Source organism: Xyrauchen texanus, chromosome 37 (genome assembly GCF_025860055.1).
Source record: "Xyrauchen texanus isolate HMW12.3.18 chromosome 37, RBS_HiC_50CHRs, whole genome shotgun sequence".
Taxonomy (NCBI): Eukaryota; Metazoa; Chordata; class Actinopteri; order Cypriniformes; family Catostomidae; genus Xyrauchen; species Xyrauchen texanus.
Window position 1 is genome coordinate 115,993 of NC_068312.1, and position 14,215 is coordinate 130,207.

Sequence of the window (14,215 nt, forward strand, 5' to 3'; positions counted from 1 at the left end):
AAAGCAACTTGATCCCTTAATTCAACAGTACTGGCCTGTTAGACACATTGTAGATGTGCAAGATGGTGTATTGCTGGTATCTGACAGGATTCTGATTCCTGAGTCAATGAGATCAGAGATGCTTAAGAAACTGCACATCTCACATCAGGGGATGCAACGCACGAAAGCACACACACCAGAAAGTTTATATATTGGCCTGGTATGACAAAACATATAGAACAGATGGTTGAAACATGTTCAACGTGCCAACAGTTCGAACCCAGGAACCAAAAAGAGCCACTCATCTCTCATGAAGTCCCAGAGCTTCCCTGGTTAAAAGTTGCAGCTGACATCTTCGAAATCAGAGGTCAGTCATTTCTTCTGATTGTTGATTATCTGTCAAAGTTCTCTGAGGTGATGAATATCAAAGACAAGACTGCATCCACAGTCATTGAAAAGATGAAAGCAGTGTATGCCAGGCACGGCATTCCTAAAGAGCTAGTGTGTGATCATGTGCCATTCGCAAGCTTTGAAATGAAGAAATTTGCTGCTGAGTGGGGTATCAAGCTGACACACTCGAGTCCGGCTTACCCTCAGTCAAATGGGTTGGCGGAAAGAACTATCAAAACCGTAAAAAGTGTCCTGAAATAAGCAAAACTATCAGGGACGGACCAGCACCAGTATTCCTTATTGCTTTGCATTCAATAAGGAATACTCCTGTCACTGGTATATCTTATTCACCAGCGCAAGTTCTGATGGGAAGAGTTCTGAGGAGCAACTTACCAGCGTCCAGTGAAGTCCTGCGACCAACTACTCCCAAAGGTGTTCATCAGGCACTTAAAACCCTGCAGAAGAAGCAAGCGTGTCACTACAATGTGGGAGCAAAAACCTTGCCAGAACTACATGCAGGAAATACCGTACATATCGAAACAAACAGAGGATGGCAGCCAGGTCTCATTATTTCCAAACGAGATGAGCCAAGGTCGTACAATGTTGTCAATGTAGCAGGATGACAGTTTCTTCGCAACAGGCGCCATCTGAGGAAAACAATTCACAAGTACACAGAAACATTTGTGGATGACCCCCATGACGGTACACACTCTTACATCCCAGAGGCACATGAAGTGACAGATCGGTCTGCGCAGGGTGTGCCACATCAGTCCTTACATAAAAGCACAACCACCAGGAGTGGTCGGGTTGTGAAAATTCCTGTGAGGTTTCAAGACTACTGTATGAACTGACTACATATATTTTCCCTACTAATTAAGGTGAAACATGTTTAAGCTTTGAACTGCTTATTTGTTTGCTATAAATAAGAAAGAAAGTGTTCCTGTTATGTGGACATTAAGATCTATATTTAGTGTTCATATATTCTGTTTATAGCCAGTATTGTTTCCTGAGAAAAAGGGGGATGTGGTATAATGTTATAAGCATTTATGGTGTAATTGCATATTAACTCTGATAGAGGGTCACCGTGGTTTACGGCTGTGGTTACCGGGAGTGAGTGAGTGATATACATGCACAAGCTGGTTAGCAGCACGAGCTGCTAGTGTTCTCCAATAAACAAGTGGTTCTGAGATAAACCTATCCATGTGAGTAGTTTGTCAAATACACTACACGAGGAGGAACACTACAGAAAATATGTGTGTTGTGAAAGGCGCTATACAAATAACATTTTCTTGACTTGACCATGTGACCACACAGCCATCATAGCGCTCAGGAAGGAGACACATTCTGTCTCATAGAGATGAACGTAATTTGTTGCAAAAAGTACAAATCAATCCCAGAACAACAGCAAAGGAAGTTGTGAAGATGCTGGAGGAAACAGGTAGACAAGTATATATATATATCCACAGTAAAACAAGTCCTATATCGACATAACCTGAAAGGCTGCTCAGCAAGGAAGAAGCCACTGCTCCAAAACCACCATAAAAAAGCCAGACTACAGTTAATCCGATGGTAAATTTGTGGGCAGAACTGAAAAATCGTGTGTGAGCAAGGAGTCCTACAAACCTGACTCAGTTACACCAGTTCTGTCTGGAGGAATGGGCCAAAATTCCAGCAACATATTCTGAGAAGCTTGTGGAAGGATACCCAAAACGTTTGACCAAAGTTAAACAATTTAAAGGCAATGCAAATACTAACAAAGTGTATGTAAACTTCTGACCCACTGGGAATGTGATGAAAGAAATAAAAGTCGAAATAAATCATTCACTCTACTATTATTCTGACATTTCACATTCTTAAAATAAAGTAGTGATCCTAACTAACCTAAGAAAGGGAATATTTTCTATGATTAAATTTCAGGAATTGTGAAAATGTATTTGTATTTGGATTAGGTGTATGTAAATTTCTGACTTCAATAGTAAACTTCTGACTTCACATTCATAAAAATTTAGTAGTTTAAACGGATAGTAGATTAGAAACAGAAACACGGAGATATGTTCTTCTGCGCATTAACTGCATCATTATTGAATGTTAGGTATACTGTATCTCTATGACACGCTGCTTTTATACGCATGGAAAATGTGGTTCTCATCAGGAATAATTGTACGTACTCACTGTAAGTATAATAATAATATTGATCTACTGACACACAAATCATGGCTCATATTAACTGTGATCGAAAGCTCTTTGATGTCATCTGCTGGTGGAATCCCCAAACTGCAAATGCAGGAACTGGTTTTACACTTTGATTAAAGATGCATTTCTCAGAAGACTTTTGATTATTTTCTCTCTCTCTGGCTAGTTGATGATGCCGAGCCCAATGCTGGAATATCTGAACGTGCATTATATCTGTGAGTCTGCATCATGTCTTCTCTTCCTCTCCATGCAATGGGCCCATTCTATCCCAGCATTCCTCACTCTTGGGTGAGCATTCTTTGTGTACTAGGCAGTGTTGAGTAGTTTACTACAAGTAGCGATGCTACTAACTTCACTGAAATTTTCAGTAGCGTGACAATAGTTCAGCGTTTCACAATGATGGATCTTGTCCAACAACAAGCTTCATTTGTCACATTGTTTTGAGAACGCAGCACTGGAGTCAAGGGAGTTACCAAACATACTCACCTAAAGGCCAGCGTTCACGGTGCGAGTTCTGACACACGGGAGGTCATGAGCTCCAGCACATGTCAGTTAGTCAGTTTATCTGATAATTGTACAGATGCAGTGGGACACCACTTTACGACCTGCTGAGTTTCATGCTATTTGTCATTATAAAACATAAAGTCAGAAAAGGAGATTGCTTTAGTTCCTTGTGGCATTTATAGCTTAAGATTTAGAAATAAAAGAAGAAGGGTACGGCCAGGGGCAGCATTAAATGAAAACACTTCTTAATTTACAGATTTGTTTTAAACATTGATAATTATTACAAAGGATTTCGAGGGAAGGTTTTGTGATTTCATGACTGCATACATTAATCATTAAACTGGTGTGTTACTCCCAGTTACTACATAATAATAAAGTGCACAAAGAGTACAAGATAAAAAAAGTGCAAACATCATGTTTATAGCTGAATTATTTTGTGGAGTATTTGTGAAATTGTGCTTTTCATCAGGTCTTGTCCATGTAAATGCACTTTAAAGCTGTTAACAACAATTTTCTCCAAAGGTATAAAAGCTTCATGAATAATCAGTTTTCATTGATCATGTGAGTTGTAACACCTTCTCTTGATTGGGCAACTTCATGTAGATCACCAAATCAGCACATTTAACTGCACACACCTCACGAATTCAAGCCGACAGTGCCCACATTTTTTAGACATTTTAAAAAAATTTCAGGAGGTCGTGAACTGCTTGGCTCTGCTCGTAATTCCTCTCACATGATGCGAGCCATGAGCACCAACGATTTCCACACAATCTCTCCTGACGGGAACAAAATCTGTAGGGAGGCCTAAACCATACTCTCTCGCTCTCATGTAGCCCTGAGAAAAATGTATCAATCATTGAATCGGTTCTTTCACACAGTTAAAATAAATAATTCCTTCATATTTAAATCTGATTCATTTTAGTGAATGGATTCTTTCTGAAGGTTCATTTAAATGAACTAGTTCATATAAATGATTCACTGATTCACTTGAGCCCTGAGAGCCCTTCTTTTTTAAGCAAAATATTTACTGTATTGCTGTTTATCACTATATTTCCATTCAGTTATATAAAATAGAGTGTTGTTTAGTTTATCAGTGTACAGTATATTGAGGATACTTTTATGTTCAATTTTAACTTGTTACCCTACTTGTTTAACCCTTATGAGATTTAGCATGGTTTTACTGCAGTAATGTTGAAGTAGACTGTAGTAACCATAGTTCATTTTCATAAGGGAATGTCACCCTAAATAAATATACAACTATCAGCTGAAGTTATTGAATTGACAAAACTTATTGCAGAATTAAACAAGACAAACTTTGTTCAAATTTTAATGCCAGTTTGACAAAGCCTTGTCTGAAAATTGAAATAGTTTTAAAAGCTTGAATTTCGAAGGTTTTGCAGGTCCAACAGAAAATGTCAATTTATGTCTGTTGTATTTTTGGTCTGTTTGTAGTTAAGAAACAGAAAAGGAGAAAGTCTGGTCAGTTAGAAAAGACATAGCACACTAAGCCAGTCTGAAGGTCTTTACCAAATATTGTGGCTGTAGTTTGAAATATTTAGGAGGACTTAGTTTTAGGCATGTGTAATGCTGGGTAAGTGGAGTGGAAGAGAGAGGAGATACAGGAGTAGATACTTTTCAATCTTTTAATAGTAAACACAGGAGTGGAACAAACTATAAATCTAAACATCACAAAATAACAACACAACATAACCGTTTAAGGACTGATAAATGAATGAATGAAATTAGAGGGTGTATATATACACACACACACACACACACAAGGAGCTAAATGAGGGAATGGAATACAGGTGAGGATGATGAGGGCCAGATGGAAGTGATAATGGCAGTGAACTATGGGAGATGTAGTCCAGAGGAAAACTTCAAAATAAGATTCCTTGAAGAACATGAGGGAGACAGACTGTGACATTTCCCCCTCCTTTAAAGGGCGACTCCTGTCTCCCAAAGACGGATGAGGAGGTTAGGGTGATGCAGAAGGATTATCAAGAAGCCTGGGGGGGCGGCTTCGGGGCTGGGAATGTATCTGGAGGCCTGGGAGGCGACCAAAGGGCAGGAACTGGGTCAGGAGGAGGAACCACTGGAGGAGGAGACTCTGGGGAATCGGGCGAAGCCATTGAAGTGTCTGAGGATGGAGATAGGAGAGGCTCGACGAAGGTAGGTGGAGCCATGGAAGGCGGAGCCAGGGAACTTGGTTCCCGGAGAGTAGCCGACGGCTTTAAGGGCCAGGGTGGAGCTGAAGGTTTGGAGGACTGAGGTAGCACCGAAGGCTCGGAGGACTGAGGCAGAGGTGGGGGATCTGAGGGCAAAGGCGGAGCCGGTGTGACTGAGGTGAAGCTGTAGGGAAGGAGGCTCGGAGTGATGAAGCGTAGCAGGAGGATCAGAGAGCTGAGGTGGGGCCAGGTAACTGACTGACTAAGTCGGAGCTGGAGGAACCCTGAAGAAGCCGATTGGCTGAAGGACCATGGTGGAGCCAAAGGGACATAGAGCCGAGGTGGGACAGAGGAACCAAGGGCCAAGGCGGAGTCCAGGGCTTGTAGGGTCTAGGCAGAATCGGAGGGTTTGAGGTTCCCCTTGACTATGGTTTTGCAGGGAGCGAAGGTCGAGCCGGTGACGTGGGAGGAGCCGGCTGACCAGGAGGAGGAGGGGGAGGACCAGGGTACTGGAAGAAACTAGTGTGTCCATGATGTTGTGTAGAGCCAGCGGAGGAGGAGTACACTGAGTACAGGTCGGGAGCAAGTCCATGTCTATTAATTTGGCGAGTGTTGGCTCAGGGGAGGTCAAGGCAACAGGTATTGGCACTGGAATGTTCATGGCTACAGGCATTGGTATGGTTGAGGCTACAGGCATTGGGACTGGCACTGTCCAGGCTACAGGCACTGACACTGGGACAGTCGAGGTTACAGGCAATGGCACTGGGACGGTTGAGGTTACAGGCACTGGATCTGGGAAGTTGACCATGGCAGGCGTGGGCGCTGGCTCATTGACCATGGAGGCTGGAGGATGTGAGGGGAGAAAGCTGGGAGAGGAGTAACCTTGTACATGGAAGATAGAGGGGTGATGGATGATCAGTGTGGCTATGATATAATCCGCCTCCGGAAGCACTGTTGTTTGGTAGTATTAACCCCATACCGTAAATAGACTTGAGGTACATATCCGATATAGAGGTTGTTGCAGCGAGTTGGAAGAACATGATAGAATATTCCGAAAGGGAAAGATCCTGCCTGAACAGTTACATGACAACCCCTGTTAGCTCCATGCTCAGTGATCTTCAAGGTCTAGCTTTCTGGGATCGCTGAGGAGGATATTTGGAAGAGCAGGTAAGTGAATCAGTATTCGTTGTAGGTCAGTCCTTCTGTAATTCTGGGTATGTTGAGTGGAAGAGGAAGAGGAAAAGCAGATACTTTTCAATATTTTAAAAGTAAATGCAGGAGTGGAACAAACTATAAAGTCACAAAATAACAACACAACGTAACACTTCAAGGACTGACAAATGAATGAACTAAACTAGAGGGTATATATATATACACTGGGACTGTGACAGTTGGTCTTTGTTTAGGGATTTTGGAAAAACTAAAAACAAACTTGAATAACACATGCCAACATAATAATATCATCCAATTGTTAGAGATCTAAATATATTTTCTTTAAATAGCTTAAATGGAATTAGCTATTTTATTATTAGCTTATACTGCAGCATACTACTTTAATAAAAGAGTAACTTGACGTTAGTTTAATTTATTTAAGTTACGATTAGCTTGTGGCTTGAGAAGTTTCAAAGAAGCTTCACCAACACGATATTAGACACCATATTTATCAAACATAACATGGCATGAAAATTAGCTTCCCGAACGCTGGCACTAAGGCTGCATTTCATTGAATAAATAATACTACTGTGAATAAACTCACAGCTGCCACAAGTAATTAAACAGACAAAGTGTCAATTACATCATTCCATTTAGCTCCGCTCTCATCGTGTTAAAATGTTATCCCATCCAACAGGCATGTCCGTTGCTCGCTTTGTGCATAATATTTTTCACAATTTGAATAACACTTTGGTTTTATATGCTGCTAATTACAATATCATCAGAAAGTATTGACAGTTAGGGAGTAAAAAGATGGCGGACGAGCAGTAGATACATTTGACTTCCTTTCCCATGCCCTTTCATATACTTTCATCTCTAAAAATCCATATTCCCTTCTCCACCTGCAACAAGTTCATATAACTTGTGAACATCGCATGACCTTCACAGATATGGCTTCTAAGGCTGCAAAGCAAAATAAAAAAGATACCGCGCCAAAGGACGATGTAGCCACTAGCGATGTGACCATGGCTGCACTGACCAACTTGCTGGAGGGCCACAAAGCAGACCTTTCTGCTGAATTTAAGACGACCATCTCTGCCCTTGGGTCTAAAATTGACCTGGGTCAAGCGACTGTGTGTAATCACAGGCAACGTATTACTTCGCTGGAGTCCAGCGCCGATTCATTTGACGAAAGGCTGTAATCCTTTGAAGCTACGTGTGCAGAGCTAGCTGCTAGCAATGCCAAGCTGAAGGCCAAAGCAGCGGACCTGGAGGCCCGCAGCCGGCGTAATAAAATCCTCATAGTCGAACTCCCGGAGTCGATCGAGGGCCCTCAACTAACTGCCTTTTTCTCATACCACACTACTACCCCAGCTTCTGGGCGAGCATACACTGCCCTCCCACTGCCCATGGCACTTCTAGACCATGCACACAGGTCACTAACAGCCAAACCGAAGGAGGGTGAGAATCCGACGCCAGTAATCATCCGGTTCCACAGCTACCAGACCTAAGACAATGTCATCCGTGATGCGTGGAAGAGGAGAGCGGACCTACGCTATCAGGGTAAACCTATAGCCTTTTATGAGGACTGTACATCCGAAGTTATGGAACAACGGGCAGCCTATCAAGACATCATGGCCAGGCTATACCAGTGAGGACTCAGACCTGCCCTCCAGTACCCTGCCAGGCTAGTAATCTCGGCGGAGAACGGTGACAGAGTTCGGCTATCATCCGTAAAAGAAGCCGGTCCAGGCACGGACCAGCATGGTCTGATACGGTAACTCTTAATAGCCTGAATGCTAACTAGCTGTATTGCCAGCTCTGGCTAATGCTAACAGAATTAGAGCCTGGACTTTGGACTCCACTGCTGCATATTATTCTCATGTTGTTGTTTTGCCAACGTGTCAGCATGGTGTATAATGCCTCTAAGCTAGAGCTGGCTGCAGATGTTTTCATTTCAGTAGTTTCCTCTTTTTCTTTTTGCTTTATTTTCTGTTTTTCTATCTATAATGGTTACTATCAATACTGTTATTTACAGTGGCCTTGGATCTCAATGCAATCTTTAATTACCTCAGTTAATTGATGTTTACAATATTTGAATGCATATCCACCCTGTTTCTTTAGGGGAGCTGTTTTTGGAAAATGCACCTCCAAACTGCTACATCCTAGTGCTTCTTTTGAGATAGGTGTGGGCATTAAGAATGTTTCATTTAGTAAATTTGTGAATTCTGTTTTTCTCTTTTTCCATTTTTCCATTCTCTTATAAATTTGGAGATTATTCTGGAGATGGTAGTTTTTGAAGGGACAGAATTTTCTGCTACTTAGGAATGTATCCAGGGAGATACAAATGGCTAAGGTTCCCAGTAAACAATACCACTAAAGCCAATAAGGTAATTTCGCATTTACAGCAGCTTAAAGGAGACATTCTGTTTTTACAAGAGACCCACCTTCGCACTTCTGAAATCTCACATATTAAAAGGCCATGGATGGGCCACTTCTTTCATTCTAGATTTTATGAGAGGGCTAGAGGAGCGGCTATTATTATACACAGGGACATTGCTTTCGAACCCTCCACTGTTATTTCTGATCCCAATGGACGATATGTAATAGTATCAGGCAAGTTACAAAATACTCCGGTGGTCCTGGCCTCAATATATGCTTGGGATGACGAGAAATCTATAAATACTTTTTTCGCTGCTATTCCTAATCCCAATGATCATAATATCATTCTTGGTGGTGATTTCAACCAAGTGGTGAGTTCAGCACACTGAACTTGACAAATCTTCCACCACATGACTTGCTCTCTCAAAATCGACTGATTCATTAAAGTTCCATGTGGCACAATTGGGCCTAGCAGATCCTTGGAGGACCAAATTCCATGCCGGAAAATAGTTTTCGTTCTTCTCGCACGTCCATCGCACTTATTCATGAATCGACTATTTTTTACTTGACAAAAGGCTTCTGCATAACATAATTTCCTGTGACTACAACAGCATAGTGATACCTGACCACGCCCCTACTTCCATAGAAATCCATTTTCCTCACGGCAGCCAGCCTTCTAAATTCTGGAGATTCAACTCCCATTTGCTATGTGAGCCCAAATTCTCAGATTTTCTTTCTTCACAAATTCAGTTTTTCTTTTACCTTAATGACACGCCGGACATCAGTAACAACATACTGTGGGAGACCTTTAAGGCTTATATATGGGGACAAATTAGATCTTTTGTATCCTACCTTAAGAAGTCCGAGCAAGCGAAATTTAGCCAATCCCTCTGCTTTGGTTTATAAAAAGCATCTCCAGCTTCAATCTGAATATAATTTATTATCAACAGGTAAGGTCAAGAGGCAACTTTTGCAGATGAAGCAGCAATTTTTTGAGCAGGGGGACAAGGCTTTCAGCTTTCTGGTCTGCAGTATTTGGTACAATTAGCTCAGTCCTAGACAAACCTGTACACCTTGACCCCCTCTCTGCCCTCTTCGGAATCTCTCCCACACTCTTCACGTCCAAAACCGCAAAGCAGGTCATTGCATTTACCACACTCCTCGCTAGGAGGCTCATTCTTCTTAAATGGACTCACTCTTCCCCCCCACACATAACAAAATCCCTTAAGACTTTCCGCAAAATCTGGCATCCTTTTTAGCCCATGTCAACACATTAGATATCAATGAAGAAACTGACCAGTCTTAACTGAGCCTTGAGCTAATCCCCTCCTTCCCTTCTTGTATGTTATTTTTTGTATTTTTTTTTTTTTTGTCTATTCTGTCTCTTCTGTCCTGGTGTGTGAGTATGAGTGCTGAGTTTTTGTTTTCTATTTTGTGGGTGGGCTATAGGGACCTGAAGACAGGTGTGTGGAAGGTCCAGTAAATGGGTTTGAAGCTCCTTCTGTTATTACTTATCTGTACAACACTTTGTTTATGTGAATGTCACTAACTTGGAAAAAACAATACATTTATGATTTTTGTCATAATCATCTGTAAGTTTCCTGTGCATATGTGTGTGATCTCTGATTCGTGTGTGTGTGTGTGTGTGTGTGTGTGTGTGTGTGTGTGTGTGTGTGTGTGCGCGCGTGTAGGCAGGAGTGTCACACAGCTCTGGTCCGTGCGTGCTGGAATGAGTTGTTTACTCTGGGACTGGCAGAGTGTGCTCACATCATGAGTCTGTCCACCATCCTCGCAGCCATCATCAATCACCTGCAGTCCAGTATACAGGATGGTACGCCATGCCACATGACCTTAAGAGACTGTTTACTAACCACACACTGCTATCCCAACAATACAAACGTCTAGGTTACGTATGTAACCTCCGTTCCCGGATGGAGGGAACGAGACGTTGTGTCAGAGAAGCGACACTAGGGGTCTCTCTTGAGCGCCGATATTCACCTCTGAACTATGAAAAAAGGCCAATGAGAGTTGGCAACCAGTATTTGCATGTCCCGCCCCCGGACATACGGGTATTTAAGCGGCGCAAATACGGGAGTTCATTCAGGATTTTTCTGAGGAGCCGGAAATGGTCCGGCCACAACAGTGGCTCGGCTCAGCGATGTGGCAGGAGAGACACAACGTCTCGTTCCCTCCATCGGGGAACGGAGGTTACATACGTAACCTAGACGTTCCCCTTCTGTCGTTCTCTCCACGTTGTGTCAGAGAAGCGACACTAGGGGTCCACTTATAAAAGCGCCACGCGCTGAGCCGTGTACGTGAACTGCTGATACAGGAGCAAGCAGGTATTCTTATGTGCAGGATGACCAACTGTATCAGGCTGCACGTACCCTTCCCCAATGCCCCATTTAAGCCATCAGGATTCCTTATTGTTACCCCAGAGGGGGGAACAAGGTGCTGGCCGCCAACCTGGGAACGGGCCAAGCCTGGCCGGGCCTCTTTTCTCTCTATGTTTCTCGCATAGAGCAACTTAGGCCAGGGCCCTTACACGCATTGAGGGAAGGGGGTCTTAGCCCTTATTCAGGGTGGAGAAGACCCTGCGGAGGCCACGCCTACCCGAGAGGGGAGGCAAATTTAAGTGGCAAAACCATCAGAGGCCTGACTTAGGGCCTATGTGGAAAAGTCGGTGCGGTGGTGGATCCAGCCTCATAGAGGGGGGAACATACAGCACGGTAACCGAGGCAGCCGTGACTGCCTAAGGGAAGCACGGGAGTCCGCTCGCCAGAGGGGACAGAACCGTGGTGTTACACACAGGGGGAGTCCGAAGGAGGCCTTACCTGTGGAGCATCTATACCAGTGCAGGGTAGCTTGCGGTACCCGCAGTGGCTTGGGTTGGCGAGTTCCTCCGCTGAACTGCGACCCATGAGGGCTAGGGAGGAATCAACCAGTGTCCCAAACCTGAGATCTCCTGGGAATGAAGGCGCACTGTTTCCCCTGGTTAGGGGGAAGGGCGCTAGGTGCAAGCGATTCACCCGGTCAGATCGTGGGCGTGCCACCGAGTTCTACGGGCTCGGTACCTGAGAGAACACGGGACGATACTGACTCAACTCGGAGATTGTAGAATCTTGCGAAAGTGTTAGGTGTTGCCCAGCCCGCTGCTCTACAAATGTCTGCTAGGGCAGTGCCCCTAGCCAGTGCCCATGAGGAAGCAACACTCCTGGTGGAGTGGGCTCGGACCCGCAAAGGGGGGGCACGGCCTGGGTGTGATAAGCCAGGGAAATGGCGTCGACAACCCAGTGGGCGAGTCTCTGCTTGGAGACAGCATTCCCTTTCTGCTGTCCCCCACAGCAGACGAAGAGCTGCACAGAGCATCTAGTGCTCTGTGTGCAGTGAAAAGGGCTGGATCTGCCTCCTCCCGGGGCAGCGCTTGCAGGTTCACTACCTGATCCCTGAAGGGTGTGGTAGGAACCTTGGGCACATAACCCGGTCGCGGTCTTAGGATCACGAAAGTGTCTGCCGGACTGAACTCCAGGCAAGCGTCGCTAACAGAGAACGCATGCAGGTCCCCGACCCTCTTGATGGAAGCGAGTGCGATCAGCAGGGTGGTCTTGAGAGAGAGGGCCCTGAGTCCAACTGAGTCAAGCGGCTCGAAGGGGGGTCTCTGGAGTCCCGTAAGGACGACCGAGAGATCCCAGGAGGGGAACAGGTTAGGCCGGGAGGGAGCTATCCTCCGGGCACCTTTTAGGAACCTGACGATTAAATCGTGCTTACCAAGAGATACAGGAGCGAGCAGGTATTCTTATGTGCAGGACGACCAACTGTATCAGGCTGCATGTACCCTTCCCCAATGCCCCATTTAAGCCATCAGGATTCCTTATTGTTACCCCGGAGGGGGGAACAAGGTGCTGGCCGCCAACCTGGGAACAGGCCAAGCCTGACCGGGCCTCTTTTCTCTCTATGTTTCTCGCATAGAGCAACTTAGGCCAGGGCCCTTACACGCATTGAGGGAAGGGGGTCTTAGCCCTTATTCAGGGTGGAGAAGACCCTGCGGAGGCCACGCCTACCCGAGAGGGGAGGCAAGTTTAAGTGGCAAAACCATCAGAGGCCTGACTTAGGGCCTATGTGGAAAAGTCGGTGCGGTGGTGGATCCAGCCTCGTAGAGGGGGGAACATACAGCACGGTAACCGAGGCAGCCGTGACTGCCTAAGGGAAGCACGGGAGTCCGCTCGCCAGAGGGGACAGAACCGTGGTGTTACACACAGGGGGAGTCCGAAGGAGGCCTTACCTGTGGAGCATCTATACCAGTGCAGGGTAGCTTGCGGTACCCGCAGTGGCTTGGGTTGGCGAGTTCCTCCACTGAACTGCGACCCACGAGGGCTAGGGAGGAATCAACCAGTGTCCCAAACCTGAGATCTCCTGGGAATGAAGGCGCACTGTTTCCCCTGGTTAGGGGGAAGGGCGCTAGGTGCAAGCAATTCACCCGGTCAGATCGTGGGCGTGCCACCGAGTTCTACGGGCTCGGTACCTGAGAGAACACGGGACAATACTGACTCAACTCGGAGATTGTAGAATCTTGCGAAAGTGTTAGGTGTTGCCCAGCCCGCTGCTCTACAAATGTCTGCTAGGGCAGTGCCCCTAGCCAGTGCCCATGAGGAAGCAACACTCCTGGTGGAGTGGGCTCGGACCCGCAAAGGGGGGGGCACGGCCTGGGTGTGATAAGCCAGGGAAATGGCGTCGACAACCCAGTGGGCGAGTCTCTGCTTGGAGACAGCATTCCCTTTCTGCTGTCCCCCAAAGCAGACGAAGAGCTGCACAGAGCGTCTAGTGCTCTGTGTGCGGTGAAAAGGGCTGGATCTGCCTCCTCCCGGGGCAGCGCTTGCAGGTTCACTACCTGATCCCTGAAGGGTGTGGTAGGAACCTTGGGCACATAACCCGGTCGCGGTCTTAGGATCACGAAAGTGTCTGCCAGACCGAACTCCAGGCAAGCGTCACTAACAGAGAACGCATGCAGGTCCCCAACCCTCTTGATGGAAGCGAGCGCGATCAGCAGGGTGGTCTTGAGAGAGAGGGCCCTGAGTCCAACTGAGTCAAGTGGCTCGAAGGGGGGTCTCTGGAGTCCCGTAAGGACGACCGAGAGATCCCAGGAGGGAACAGGTTAGGCCGGGAGGGAGCTATCCTCCGGGCACCTTTTAGGAACCTGACGATTAAATCGTGCTTACCAAGAGACTTTCGGTCTACCGTGTCATGGTGGGCCGCGATAGTGGCGACATACACCTTGAGGGTGGAGGGGGACAGCCCTCGGCGAGCAGACGGGGCATGGGCCGTGGGGGCAGGGTTGCGGCGAGGCATGATGTGAGAGATGGCCTCCGTCTGCTTCTTTACCGTGGAGAACTGCTGGGAAAAGTCCTCGACGGTGTCGCCGAAGAGGCCGAACTGGAAGACAGGGGCGT

The 14,215-nt window shown here is 46.0% G+C and overlaps 1 pseudogene; it reads left to right on the forward strand.

Moving 5' to 3' along the window:
• The window catches only part of LOC127631242 (nuclear receptor subfamily 2 group C member 2-like), a 36,571-nt pseudogene that overhangs the window by 18,635 nt on the left and 3,721 nt on the right, over window positions 1-14,215 (forward strand).